Consider the following 10,159-nt stretch of genomic DNA (forward strand, 5'->3'; position numbering starts at 1 on the left):
CGGCGCAGCCGAAGCCGAGGACGCGGAACCTCGAATGCGACCCTCGCGGACCCCTAAACGAGAGGAGCTGCGCCCGGCCTCGTAAGACACCTCTTCTCCGGTGCTAGGTCGACCCCGACGCCGCTGGCCGCCGCCTCCGCCTTGCCGCTATCCCTCCGCACGTTTGGGGCCGGTGGCGACCCGCAGGACGGCCGACAACTCGCTCGTTTGGCGGGGCGATGCAAGGTTAGGCGAACTGGGCGGTAACTCGGGTTAGTCGAGGGGACTTCGCGGTGGACAGGGGGGTGCGAATCCGGCCGGGCGGCCCTTCGATGGAGCCTGGTGCAGGGACATTCAATGGGATGAGCCGCGCTCGCCGCGGAACCTTCGAGCGCCGCTACTCAGCAAGTAAACGAGAGGGAGCTGCGCCCGGCCTCGTAAGACGCCTCTTCTCCGGTGCGAGCGCCCCGACGCCGCTGGCCGCCGCCGCCGCCTTGCCGCTATCCCGCCGCGCGTTTGGGGAGGGAGGGCGACCCGTAGGACGGCCCGCCGACTACACGACCGTTTGGGAGAGCGAGTGCAAGGTTAGGCGAGCTGGGCGGTAACTCGGGTTAGTCTGGGGAGACTCGCGGTGGACAGGGGGGCGCGAATCCGGCCGGGCGGCCCCATCGATTAAGCATTGGTAGGGAGCCGAGGATGAGCCGTGCGAAGTGGCCTCGGAGGCGGTCCGTGGGGGACGACGGGGGGGGGGACGGGCGTCGGCCCTCCGGCCCGAGCAGAGAACGTTCGGTCACCCAAGCGGGAATCTGCGCCCCGGCCCGAGTCGGACTCGGTCGGTGCGGCCCGCTGAGGCCCTCAACTATTCCCGTACGCGGGGGTCGGGAGCTGCGGCGCTGCGCCGGCGACTTACCCGCGCGAGGCACGCACTGCGTGCGGCCAGGATGCGGAGTTGGATCGGCGCTGGTTGGGAACCCTCGGGGAACGAAGGCGGACGGCGGCCAGCCGGCGCCGACGAACCCGTCGGGGAGGGGGCTGGTGGAAGGCGCGATCGGCACTATTGCTGACTGCCGGGAGGGAAGCTGCGCCCCGGCCGAGTCAGACTCAGCCGTTGCGGCCCCCCCGAGCCCGCAGCGCGTAGCGCGGAAGCCATACGCCCCCCCGATGCGGAGCGACAGACGCCCCCGCGACCGCGGTTGGTCGGGAAGGCTTTTCGGATAGAGGTCGGACGGTGTGTGTGGACGGCTTCCCGTGGTGCCGCCGCTATCAAGCCGGAGGGTTTGAGAAACGACATTCGCGGAAGGACCGGCGCGGCCGGCGGACGCTCGCACGCGCGGCGCCCGACACTCAGCCGCTCGCTCGGCCTCCGTGGATCGTGGCTAGGTGGGATGGATGCCAAACCGGGTCGTCTCGGTCTCGCCGCAGTACGGTCGCGCCGGGGCCTGCGGGGCGGCGCGGGGAGCGCACGCTCACGCGGCGGCCGGGGCGCTAGAGTGCGACCCGCAGTGGGTAGGAACCGTCCACCCGACGTCGGACGAGCCGAGGCCGATGGGGGCCCTACCAAGGCGGATCATGAGTGCCAGTCGGTCAGTTGGGTGAGGGGGTACTCGGAGGCCCGCCGGGAGCAGACGGGCGACCGGGGATGGGGGGCGTACGCGGGCGGGCGCCGGGAGAAGACGGCCCGTCCGGGGTCGAATCTCGGCCTGTGTTTTCGGAGCCGGCCGGGCATCACGCTCCCTCCTTGGATGGACAACATTCGTAGTTGACACTTTGTGTCATTTTATCCGAGCGGGCGGGCGCCTCGAGAGGCGGACCGTCCGGGGCGACTCTCGGCCTGTGTTTTCGGAGCCGGCCGGGCCTCAAGCTCCCTCCTTGGATGGACAACATTCGTAGTTGACACTTTGTGTCATTTTATCCGAGCGGGCGGGCGCCGCGAGGCGGACCGTCCGGGGCGACTCTCGGCCTGTGTTTTCGGAGCCGGCCGGGCATCACGCTCCCTCCTTGGATGGACAACATTCGTAGTTGACACTTTGTGTCATTTTATCCGAGCGGGCGGGCGCCTCGAGAGGCGGACCGTCCGGGGCGACTCTCGGCCTGTGTTTTCGGAGCCGGCCGGGCCTCAAGCTCCCTCCTTGGATGGACAACATTCGTAGTTGACACTTTGTGTCATTTTATCCGAGCGGGCGGGCGCCGCGAGGCGGACCGTCCGGGGCGACTCTCGGCCTGTGTTTTCGGAGCCGGCCGGGCATCACGCTCCTTCCTTGGATGGACAACATTCGCAGTTGACACTTTGTGTCATTTTATCCGAGCAGACGGGCGCCTCGAGAGGCGGACCGTCCGGGGCGACTCTCGGCCTGTGTTTTCGGAGCCGGCCGGGCATCACGCTCCCTCCTTGGATGGACAACATTCTAAAGGAATATAAGAGTTTGATCTTAAAGTAGTTCATTAGACATCTTGTGTATGAGAGTATGAAACTGTAAAGTGCTGAGTGTGTGACGGTGGAGACAAAACAAGATATGTGGGCAAGGATGTGCACGAATGAAATGTTCCAGATTAAACAATGACGCAGGAGCAGCAAGGAGTACAAGATGACCCAGGGGCAGCGGGGAGATAACAACTAGGGGACCCTGTATGGAAAACTACAACCAGGAGGAGCGAGCAAATGATTCTGCAGAAGAAGAAAGACCAATAAGAGCAAGCTAAAGTTAAATGCAGTGTACACATAGCCAATAGAATAATGACAGAATGCCTTTGTTTATGTGCCATTTGCATATTGTGTAGTATAATTAATGGCTGGGCAACTCGGAAGTAGAGTACGTCTGCTGGTGGCAACAGAGGCGTACAGAGGTGTACTGAGAGGGACCCGAGACCCAGAGGATGTATTAGATTTGGTTGTTAGGAATAAATCCACTCGTGTGTGAAAATACCAGCTTCCTGATACCTTTCTATTGCAGAACGAGCGCGCATATTGTTGGATGAGTGGCAGTTGGGTAAGGTCACAAATTGGAGTCAGATTAGTAACTCGCGTTCAAGTTAAATTCCAACAATTCGTAGTTGACACTTTGTGTCATTTTATCCGAGCGGGCGGGCGCCTCGAGAGGCGGACCGTCCGGGGCGACTCTCGGCCTGTGTTTTCGGAGCCGGCCGGGCCTCACGCTCCCTCCTTGGATGGACAACATTCGTAGTTGACACTTTGTGTCATTTTATCCGAGCGGGCGGGCGCCGCGAGGCGGACCGTCCGGGGCGACTCTCGGCCTGTGTTTAAGGAGCCGGCCGGGCATCATGCTCCTTCCTTGGATGGACAACATTCGCAGTTGACACTTTGTGTCATTTTATCCGAGCAGACGGGCGCCGCGAGGCGGACCGTCCGGGGCGACTCTCGGCCTGTGTTTTCGGAGCCGGCCGGGCATCACGCTCCCTCCTTGGATGGACAACATTCGTAGTTGACACTTTGTGTCATTTTATCCGAGCGGGCGGGCGCCTCGAGAGGCGGACCGTCCGGGGCGACTCTCGGCCTGTGTTTTCGGAGCCGGCCGGGCCTCAAGCTCCCTCCTTGGATGGACAACATTCGTAGTTGACACTTTGTGTCATTTTATCCGAGCGGGCGGGCGCCGCGAGGCGGACCGTCCGGGGCGACTCTCGGCCTGTGTTTAAGGAGCCGGCCGGGCATCACGCTCCTTCCTTGGATGGACAACATTCGCAGTTGACACTTTGTGTCATTTTATCCGAGCAGACGGGCGCCGCGAGGCGGACCGTCCGGGGCGACTCTCGGCCTGTGTTTTCGGAGCCGGCCGGGCATCACGCTCCCTCCTTGGATGGACAACATTCGTAGTTGACACTTTGTGTCATTTTATCCGAGCAGACGGGCGCCGCGAGGCGGACCGTCCGGGGCGACTCTCGGCCTGTGTTTAAGGAGCCGGCCGGGCATCACGCTCCTTCCTTGGATGGACAACATTCGCAGTTGACACTTTGTGTCATTTTGTTCGGCCTGTGTTTAAGGAGGCGGCCGTCCTCCACTCGGTCCGTGTTTAAGGAGCGACACTCGCGCTCCGGTTTGGCCTGTATTTAGGGAGGCGGCCGTCCTCCGCTTGGTCTGTGTTAAGGGCGACACTCGGTCCATGTTTGAGGAGCCTGGCCCTGACGCTCCTCTCCGGCCTGTGTTTAAGGAGGCGGCCGTCCTCCCCTTGGACTGTGTTAAGGGCGACACTCGGTCCATGTTTGAGGAGCCTGGCCCTGACGCTCCTCTCCGGCCTGTGTTTAAGGAGGCGGCCGTCCTCCCCTTGGTCTGTGTTAAGGGCGACACTCGGTCCATGTTTGAGGAGCCTGGCCCTGACGCTCCTCTCCGGCCTGTGTTTAAGGAGGCGGCCGTCCTCCCCTTGGTCTGTGTTAAGGGCGACACTCGGTCCATGTTTGAGGAGCCTGGCCCTGACGCTCCTCTCCGGCCTGTGTTTAAGGAGGCGGCCGTCCTCCCCTTGGTCTGTGTTAAGGGCGACACTCGGTCCATGTTTGAGGAGCCTGGCCCTGACGTTCCTCTCCGGCCTGTGTTTAAGGAGGCGGCCGTCCTCCCCTTGGTCTGTGTTAAGGGCGACACTCGGTCCATGTTTAAGGAGCCTGGCCCTGACGCTCCTCTCCGGCCTGTGTTTAAGGAGGCGGCCGTCCTCCCCTTGGTCTGTGTTAAGGGCGACACTCGGTCCATGTTTGAGGAGCCTGGCCCTGACGCTCCTCTCCGGCCTGTGTTTAAGGAGGCGGCCGTCCTCCCCTTGGTCTGTGTTAAGGGCGACACTCGGTCCGTGTTTAAGGAGCCGGCCCTGACGCTCCTCTTCGGCCTGTGTTTAAGGAGGCGGCCGTCCTCCACTTCCTTCCATGCACCACCACATTCGCAGTTGACACTTTGCCATTTTTTCAGAGAGGTGACACTTAGTCGTTTTTTCGAAAGTTGACACTTAGTCGTTTTTTCGAAAGTTGACACTTTGCCGTTTTTTCAGAGAGGTGACACTTTGTCGTTTTTTCGAAAGTTGACACTTAGCCGTTTTTTCGAAAGTTGACACTTAGCCGTTTTTTCGAAAGTTGACACTTAGTCGTTTTTTCGAAAGTTGACACTTAGTCACTTTTTCGCCACAGTGACACCTCCAGCGCGTGCCACGGCGCTTTTCAGGTCTTCTATCCGACCTTGTGCTGTCGAGGACGGCGTGTCCGACGCCGTGGGGAGACCAGCACCATCTCCTCCATACTCGTAAACGAGGTGCTTTGGAAAACGGGGGGAAAGTCGATGAGTACACTGACTACTGGGACCATTTCATTGTACTCTGGCGCACCTGAAGACCAAAAAAGGTACTGCACCTTAGCCCGGGTACCTCACCCCCTGGTACCTCGAGGAGAACTTAGAAAAATTTCGACAAATTTTTGGTGAGCTCCAGGGAGAGAGGCTGATTTTTCGCTTTTTGAGGCCGACCGCCGAACCGGCGCGGGGCGGACTCACAAGCCCCGCAGAGCCGTGGGCACTTAGTCGTTTTTTCAGAGAGACGACACTTAGTCGTTTTTTCAGAGGCGACACTTAGTCGTTTTTTCGAAAGTTGACACTTAGCCGTTTTTTCGAAAGTCGACACTTAGCCGTTTTTTTGGAAAGTTGACACTTAGTCGTTTTTTCGAAAGTTGACACTTAGTCGTTTTTTCGCCACAATTGGCTCTGAGCTCCAGGGGGAGAGCCTGGTTTTGCCTTATTTCAGGCCGGCTGGGGAACCGGCGCGGGTCGGATGCACGAGCCCGGCAGAGCCGTGGGCACTTAGAAAATTTTCGCCGATTAAGCTGGGACCTCCAGGCGGAGACCGGCATTCCTCGTCCTCGGGGTTCGACCCAGGAACCGGCGCTGGGCAGACGCCGTAGCCACGCAGAGCCGTGGGCACTTAGAAAATATTCGCCAAGTTGGCTCTGAGCTCCAGGCGGAGAGGCTGGTTTTGCCTTATTTCAGGCCGGCTGGGGAACCGGCGCGGGTCGGATGCACGAGCCCGCAGAGCCGTGGGCACTTTGCCATTTTCTCAGAGTCGACACTTAGTCGTTTTTTCAGAGAGGCGACACTCTGTCGTTTTTTCGAAAGTTGACACTTTGCCGTTTTTTCAGAGAGGCGACACTTAGCCGTTTTTTCGAAAGTTGACACTTAGCCGTTTTTTCGAAAGTCGACACTTAGCCGTTTTTTCAGAGATGTGACACTTTGCCGTTTTTTCGAAAGTCGACACTTAGCCGTTTTTTCAGAGATGTGACACTTAGAAACTTTTTGCCAAGTTGGCTGTGAGCTCCAGGAGGAGACCGTTATTTTTCGTCATTCGAGGCCGACTGCGGAACCGGCGCTGGGCGGACGCCAAAGCTCGGCAGGGCCGTGGGCACTTAGAAACTTTTTGCCAAGTTGGCTGTGAGCTCCAGGAGGAGACCGTTATTTTTCGTCATTCGAGGCCGACTGCGGAACCGGCGCTGGGCGGACGCCAAAGCTCGGCAGGGCCGTGGGCACTTAGAAACTTTTTGCCAAGTTGGCTGTGAGCTCCAGGAGGAGACCGTTATTTTTCGTCATTCGAGGCCGACTGCGGAACCGGCGCTGGGCGGACGCCAAAGCTCGGCAGGGCCGTGGGCACTTAGAAACTTTTTGCCAAGTTGGCTGTGAGCTCCAGGAGGAGACCGTTATTTTTCGTCATTCGAGGCCGACTGCGGAACCGGCGCTGGGCGGACGCCAAAGCTCGGCAGGGCCGTGGGCACTTAGAAACTTTTTGCCAAGTTGGCTGTGAGCTCCAGGAGGAGACCGTTATTTTTCGTCATTCGAGGCCGACTGCGGAACCGGCGCTGGGCGGACGCCAAAGCTCGGCAGGGCCGTGGGCACTTAGAAACTTTTTGCCAAGTTGGCTGTGAGCTCCAGGAGGAGACCGTTATTTTTCGTCATTCGAGGCCGACTGCGGAACCGGCGCTGGGCGGACGCCAAAGCTCGGCAGGGCCGTGGGCACTTAGAAACTTTTTGCCAAGTTGGCTGTGAGCTCCAGGAGGAGACCGTTATTTTTCGTCATTGGAGGCCGACTGCGGAACCGGCGCTGGGCGGACGCCAAAGCTCGGCAGGGCCGTGGGCACTTAGAAACTTTTTGCCAAGTTGGCTGTGAGCTCCAGGAGGAGACCGTTATTTTTCGTCATTCGAGGCCGACTGCGGAACCGGCGCTGGGCGGACGCCAAAGCTCGGCAGGGCCGTGGGCACTTAGAAACTTTTTGCCAAGTTGGCTGTGAGCTCCAGGAGGAGACCGTTATTTTTCGTCATTCGAGGCCGACTGCGGAACCGGCGCTGGGCGGACGCCAAAGCTCGGCAGGGCCGTGGGCACTTAGAAACTTTTTGCCAAGTTGGCTGTGAGCTCCAGGAGGAGACCGTTATTTTTCGTCATTCGAGGCCGACTGCGGAACCGGCGCTGGGCGGACGCCAAAGCTCGGCAGGGCCGTGGGCACTTAGAAACTTTTTGCCAAGTTGGCTGTGAGCTCCAGGAGGAGACCGTTATTTTTCGTCATTCGAGGCCGACTGCGGAACCGGCGCTGGGCGGACGCCAAAGCTCGGCAGGGCCGTGGGCACTTAGAAACTTTTTGCCAAGTTGGCTGTGAGCTCCAGGAGGAGACCGTTATTTTTCGTCATTCTAGGCCGGCTGCAGAACCGGCGCGGGTCGGATGCACGAGCCCGCAGAGCCGTGGGCACTTTCCCACTTTTTCGCCACAATTGGCTCTGAGCTCCAGGAGGAGACCGTTATTTTTCGTCATTCTAGGCCGGCTGCAGAACCGGCGCGGGTCGGATGCACGAGCCCGCAGAGCCGTGGGCACTTTGCCACTTTTTCGCCACAATTGGCTGTGAGCTCCAGGAGGAGACCGTTATTTTTCGTCATTCTAGGCCGGTTGCAGAACCGGCGCGGCTCGGATGCACGAGCCCGCAGAGCCGTGGGCACTTAGAAAATTTTCAGAGAGGCGACACTTTGCCATTTTTTCAGAGAGGTGACACTTAGTCGTTTTTTCGAAAGTTGACACTTAGCCGTTTTTTCGAAAGTTGACACTTAGTCGTTTTTTCGAAAGTTGACACTTAGTCGTTTTTTCGCCAAAGTGCCCACCTCCAGCGCGTGCCACGGCGCTTTCCAGGTCTTCTATCCGACCTTGTGCTGTCGAGGACGGCGTGTCCGACGCCGTGGGGAGACCAGCACCATCTCCTCCATACTCGTAAACGAGGTGCTTTGGAAAACGGGGGGAAAGTCGATGAGTACACTGACTACTGGGACCATTTCATTGTACTCTGGCGCACCTGAAGACCAAAAAAGGTACTGCACCTTAGCCCGGGTACCTCACCCCCTGGTACCTCGAGGAGAACTTAGAAAAATTTCGACAAATTTTTGGTGAGCTCCAGGGAGAGAGGCTGATTTTTTGCTTTTTGAGGCCGACCGCCGAACCGGCGCGGGGCGGACTCACAAGCCCCGCAGAGCCGTGGGCACTTAGTCGTTTTTTCGAAAGTTGACACTTAGCCGTTTTTTCGAAAGTTGACACTTAGCCGTTTTTTCGAAAGTCGACACTTAGCCGTTTTTTCGAAAGTTGACACTTAGTCGTTTTTTCGCCGATTTTGCTGGGACCTCCAGGCGAGGACCGGCGTTTTTCGTCTTCCGGGTCCGACCCGGGAACCAGCGCCGAGCGGACACATTCGCTCGCTAGTGCCGTTGGCACTTAGAAAATTTTTCGTTTGTCATGAGCTCCGGGCGGAGACCGGCGTTTTTCGTCTTCCGGGTTCGACCCGGGAACCAGCGCCGAGCGGACACATTCGCTCGCTAGTGCCGTTGGCACTTAGAAAATTTTTCGTTTGTCATGAGCTCCGGGCGGAGACCGGCGTTTTTCGTCTTCCGGGTCCGACCCGGGAACCAGCGCCGAGCGGACACATTCGCTCGCTAGTGCCGTTGGCACTTAGAAAATTTTTCGTTTGTCATGAGCTCCGGGCGGAGACCGGCGTTTTTCGTCTTCCGGGTTCGACCCGGGAACCAGCGCCGAGCGGACACATTCGCTCGCTAGTGCCGTTGGCACTTAGAAAATTTTTCGTTTGTCATGAGCTCCGGGCGGAGACCGGCGTTTTTCGTCTTCCGGGTCCGACCCGGGAACCAGCGCCGAGCGGACACATTCGCTCGCTAGTGCCGTTGGCACTTAGAAAATTTTTCGTTTGTCATGAGCTCCGGGCGGAGACCGGCGTTTTTCGTCTTCCGGGTTCGACCCGGGAACCAGCGCCGAGCGGACACATTCGCTCGCTAGTGCCGTTGGCACTTAGAAAATTTTTTGTTTGTCATGAGCTCCGGGCGAGGACCGGCGTTTTTCGTCTTCCGGGTTCGACCCGGGAACCAGCGCCGAGCGGACACATTCGCTCGCTAGTGCCGTTGGCACTTAGAAAATTTTTCGTTTGTCATGAGCTCCGGGCGAGGACCGGCGTTTTTCGTCTTCCGGGTTCGACCCGGGAACCAGCGCCGAGCGGACACATTCGCTCGCTAGTGCCGTTGGCACTTAGAAAATTTTTCGTTTGTCATGAGCTCCGGGCGAGGACCGGCGTTTTTCGTCTTCCGGGTTCGACCCGGGAACCAGCGCCGAGCGGACACATTCGCTCGCTAGTGCCGTTGGCACTTAGAAAATTTTTCGTTTGTCATGAGCTCCGGGCGAGGACCGGCGTTTTTCGTCTTCCGGGTTCGACCCGGGAACCAGCGCCGAGCGGACACATTCGCTCGCTAGTGCCGTTGGCACTTAGAAAATTTTTCGTTTGTCATGAGCTCCGGGCGAGGACCGGCGTTTTTCGTCTTCCGGGTTCGACCCGGGAACCAGCGCCGAGCGGACACATTCGCTCGCTAGTGCCGTTGGCACTTAGAAAATTTTTCGTTTGTCATGAGCTCCGGGCGAGGACCGGCGTTTTTCGTCTTCCGGGTTCGACCCGGGAACCAGCGCCGAGCGGACACATTCGCTCGCTAGTGCCGTTGGCACTTAGAAAATTTTTCGTTTGTCATGAGCTCCGGGCGGAGACCGGCATTTTTCGTCATTCGAGGCCGACGGGGGAACCAGCCGGAGCGGACACGTTTGCTCGGAAGAGCCGTTGGCACTTAGAAAAAATTCCGTGTCTCGTGAGCTCCAGGGGGGACAGGCTGGTTTTATTCATCCGTAGCCG

This window comes from Syngnathus leptorhynchus, unplaced genomic scaffold, assembly GCF_054491065.1.
Source record: "Syngnathus leptorhynchus isolate UIUO unplaced genomic scaffold, UIUO_Slep HiC_scaffold_25, whole genome shotgun sequence".
In the NCBI taxonomy this organism is placed as follows: domain Eukaryota; kingdom Metazoa; phylum Chordata; class Actinopteri; order Syngnathiformes; family Syngnathidae; genus Syngnathus; species Syngnathus leptorhynchus.